General features: G+C 41.2%; 1 non-coding gene across 1 annotated transcript; it reads right to left on the bottom strand.

Annotated features, from left to right (window-relative positions):
* Positions 1–3,985: 3,985 nt before the first annotated feature.
* On the bottom strand, positions 3,986–4,112 carry LOC114550579 (small nucleolar RNA SNORA31). Its single transcript, XR_003691717.1, has one exon. It is a non-coding gene; the product is annotated as a small nucleolar RNA SNORA31 (small nucleolar RNA).
* Between the last annotated feature and the right edge of the window lie 619 nt (positions 4,113–4,731).

Here is a 4,731-nt window from a genome sequence, read left to right as displayed (position 1 = left end):
CCAAACTCAAACCAAAAGAATTCTGCAAAAAACAACTGAAAACGGCGTAGAGCTGCAGACAGGGATGCAGATGCTTAATATAATCTGCTATTCTGGTAAACCCTTTTACATTTTTGTCATTTAATTCAATGACCATATGAAAAAAATTAAACTACTCTCACCTGAGACATGTCAGCACTGGTCATTTGTTCAAAATAACAACCTAGGTTTAAGATGTTTTGACAAGCCGCCTCTTGTGGCCACTCAAATAATGACTTTCCTCTTACGGAAGCAAAGATGGAGGTAATGTGATGTTGCTATAGCAACACAAACCCTCGAGTAAAGAGGTCAGGGTTTCTATTACTCATGACCATTATCTTTCCCTTGGTGCATGTAGTTGTGTGCACATCGTGCCCCACATGTAGGCCAGTTGTAGGATAACAGATTCAACAAAGGACAAATTGTGAGTTATTACACACTGGAGCTCCAAAAGCTCTACTGGACTGAAAAGAGACAATGGTTCAAAGGTCTTTATGAGGCTTCCAAAGGCCTTCAAAAGGCTGGTTAAAAGCTGTGTGGTCAAAACGTATCTGGATACTCTCCAATCAATGGAGCTTAAAATGATACAGTATATATCTCAATAAATATACAGCATTTTCTGAAGATGCGATGTAAGACCCCTGGCCGTCCATGGGCCTGACTTTGAGATCCACTGGTCATTGTTCAGTCAGGGCGTCAAAACCATACCAGCTCAAACTAAAATTGGAGAAAATGGAATAAAGCTGATGGAGATGGAAAAATAGGAGACAAAGCAAGAAAGATGAGAGTGAAATGATTAGAAGGCCATCAGAAGATGGAAATGGCAAAGAATTGGGTGAAAGAGGGAATACATCCAAATCCTCCCTTTTCTTCTCCTGATGATCAGAGAGCCACAATGAGTGGCCTGCAGCCTACATTAACACACATTCAGACCAGAGTCCACATCTTTTTATTAATCCACTGCCTTAATTTGATCACACAGAGGAAGGAGGATATGGAGAGAACCAGAGGAAGGTGGAGGGAGGGAGCAGAGGATGCGGCGGAGGGTTGGAAACATGGTGTGGGAGTCAGAAAGCTGCTTTTCTTTGCACGGAGATGAAAGGTTAAAAAGCCCGATAGATCTTTCCATTTTTAAATGCACCCTTTGTGCCGATGTGTGCAGCTCTCTGCGTGCATGAATGTGTGTGCATGCTGATGCATTTGTGCGGCGAGTGTTTATCTGGGTGCCGAATGTGTTAGAATGGGGAAACGCCAGCTAATAAAAAGATGTTCCTTTGAAAATCGCACAGTATTCATCCTAGTGTGTTCTTTCAGGCGAGCGGCATGGGGCGAAATGTCAAACATTAGAAATAAACAGCCTTGTCACGACAACTCTTGACGGAGAGAACAATACCGGAGGGAAAGTAAGAGAGGAGAAAAGAGTTATGGATGTCGCAGGATGGAAATGGAAAAGGATGGAAAAGGCGAGAGGGAAGATGAAAACACTTCCTCTTCTCTGCTCTCCCTCTGAGTCAGCCTGCCAGTCCCTCCTTCCAAAGCTGCTAAAATCTCTTCCTCTCTTTTATTTTTTCTTTAACCATCTTATTGTCTCTTTTTCTCTAAATCTTTTTCTTTTCTTGGCTAACACCATGGAGAAACCTCCTGGTGTCTCACTCGGCTGTTGAACAATCCGCACATCATTAGCGGCTGGCTGGGTTTCCTTTTATTTCTTTTGATTTGTGCCTCTGATCGGCTCATGATGCTTTGCCGATGAGCAGCAACAATGTCAGGGCCATTTTTGGTTTATTAGCATGTATGAGGTAAATCCACCCTAAAAGGAGGATTCCTATGTCATTTTTGTGTATGCACAGCTTAGTTTCAATTTGTGAATTTCAACAAGTCTCTCTTCAAGCTGAACCACCGAGAGACAGATTGTAGTGGTGATGTTATGGAGAGAGGAATCCTGGAGCTGCTCCATAGGCGACATAGGGGACGGACAGAAATTATGAACACGTTGTAGTGCATTTCATTAAATGGTGTTTAAATTCACATTTTAATAACTACTAAGACAATGTGGCTGTTGTAGGCAGAGTCATATTTTTGGATATGAGTGATCTTAGAGACAGGGGCGATTCCAGGATTTTTAAAGTGGGGTGGACCAATAATCGCAGGGGTGGGGGAAGATTCTTTTCAGAATACAGCATAGAAAATCTTCAAATATACAGTAATTTTGCTAAACAAAACATCACATTCATTATTATTTTCATTTTAAACAAATTGTATATCCAAATACAATACACATTTCCGATGGGCTCAGTCTGCAACTTGTTAAAAAAAAAAACAATTCCAGTGCTGGTTCCATGGTATCAGAAATTTGGATAGTCATCATGGAAACATGAATTGGTCATGTGAAAAGGGCTGGGGAAAAATTGAAAAAAATTACCCAATAGAAAGCACTGTTGTCAGATTGACAGCACTCTAGCCCAATGAGGGGGGAGGGGGGGGGGGAGAAGAAGGACACCCCTTGCCCCCTTTCTATCCCCGCCCCTGCTTAGAAAGGGTGAAATTTACATTGAAATAGAATGCAAAAAAGTGAAGGGGGAGTGCATACTTCTGCCGGCTGATCAATTCTTAGACAGGCTGTTCATTCCCTTCACTGATGTTTTAAGGTACAGGACAATGATTTCCTGACCTTGAAAACATACATTCATAATTTTCAGTCAAGCCTCTATCTCTAGCCGCTCCATGATTAAAGATAAAAACAATAATTGTGGAACAGCAGAAATCCCAGATCACCACCAAAAATCTAATCGACAGTTCCTTTGCCCAAGGCCAATCTGCTCTCCAAATTTCATGGCAGATATTCTGACAGACTAACTATCTATCAAACATAGCGTTTTAAACCACCAGGCAATCCGTTCCTGGCATACAAAGTGATGTTGATGGGTGAAAGGAGACTGTTTAGAGCTAAATATGTCTGCGCTGCTGATTAATATGTGGCTGAAGACCTGAAATGCTCCCAAAATTAAACCTGAAAACTCTCAGAATGAAGCCCGAAGTTGAAATGATTACGATGCTAATGGTTATATAGTCATACAATAATACGTGTATTATATTAGAGAGACAAGGCTACAGAGCCATACTGTAATAAATAAGTACAAAGACAAAGGTTGGTAAAAAACAAAGTTATCCTAGCATCTGGCCACACTGGAGGAAAGAGTAACAACTGAACAGTAAGCCGCAGACAGCACACCTTATCTCAAATATGACGTCAGTACATCAAGGCTGGTTGTGGCCAATAGATTAATGAACAGTCATTAGTTGTCAGTGCCGCGAGTCCACTTTACTTAAACTGTTTTCAATGATGGACCTTGCTTTCAGCACTGAAGGTTTTACAAATTACTCACTGCCACAAGTTTCTCACAACTACATACTGTTAAAAGAAATTGCCCACTCTCCCGAGAAATAATATTTATTTATTGTCAAAAAAAAAAAAAAAACAGAGCCCAAAGAGTTGTTTTTAGGGCGAAACAAACCGTGTCCATCACCCCTGTTAAAATTGAACAAATTGCCTACTGGTGATTTATTTAGCATGTATAGATGGTTTTTTTTCTTCTTTTTTTTTTTTCATTTTATGACAACATTTTAATAAATCGGACCTAACAGGATGTGAGTGTTTGTGAGCACCTACAAGAATCTGGGTGTCACTTTGGAACAATCAGAACTGACGTCCCAGGTGGTGTGCAGCGGGAAAAGGAAGTTCGCCTTCCAGGGCTGCAGCATTTTCCATCCCAATCATATTTGGAAATAAATGCTGTGCCAAAAAAAATGTGAGTGTTTGTGACTTCCTGTTCAGGCTGCTGGAAACTGTTCCGACTAGACCGTGGCTTTTTTTCTCATCGCCCCCCGGCTGCTACCGCCTGCGCAGCTCATCTCTAACGAGCCTACTCACTTGTGAATCTGACATTGGACCATGCCCATCGGGCTCACATGTATTCCTCAAATCAACCTGTGCTGCTATAGAATGTAGCAGTCAGGAAGAGCGAGGAAGATTCCGTTTAGCATTTCTCTGCAAACCCAGAGCCAAAGAAGCCTGCTTCAGGTCTATCAGTCTAGATAGATATTTTTGATGAGTCAGTTAGCCTGTCTGTCGATTAGTCTGGTTGGTCCACCACTTTGACCCGGACTGAAGTATCTCAACAGTTTGATGATATGATATTTTGTACAGACATTCGTGGTTCCTACTGGTTTGGTGATCATCTGACTTTTCAACCACAAGGTTGACAGTTGTGATTCAAAAGTGAAATGTCTCAACAACTATTGAATGGGTTTCCATGAAATTCACGTACATTTGTTTTCCCCTCAGGATGAATTCCAATAACTTTGCCTTGGTTTATGACTAAATACCTGCAAAACAAATGGCATTCCCATGAGCCTTAGCTCTACTGTGTTTACTGATAATAAGTGAATGTCAGCATTCGAACAAGCTACAGTAAGATGGTGAACACAGTAAGTATTATACCTGCTTAACCCCCTGAGCCCTAAGGTATTTTTGACAATTTATGGTCATATTTAACTATTCTACCCTTGGGTAATTCCTCTTCACTATATACGATCTTTGTTATATCTGCAATGACAGACCAGCCTTCCATTGGTGGATAAGACGTAAACAAGCTTTTGATTGGTCAGAATGGTCTCCCAGAGCATCATGGCAAAAGTAAAATGGCGGTTAGC

The sequence above is a fragment of the Perca flavescens genome, chromosome 23, assembly GCF_004354835.1.
Source record: "Perca flavescens isolate YP-PL-M2 chromosome 23, PFLA_1.0, whole genome shotgun sequence".
Classification (NCBI taxonomy): domain Eukaryota; kingdom Metazoa; phylum Chordata; class Actinopteri; order Perciformes; family Percidae; genus Perca; species Perca flavescens.
Note: the sequence above shows the minus strand (reverse complement) of the source record. Positions and strands in the feature narration are given on the sequence as shown.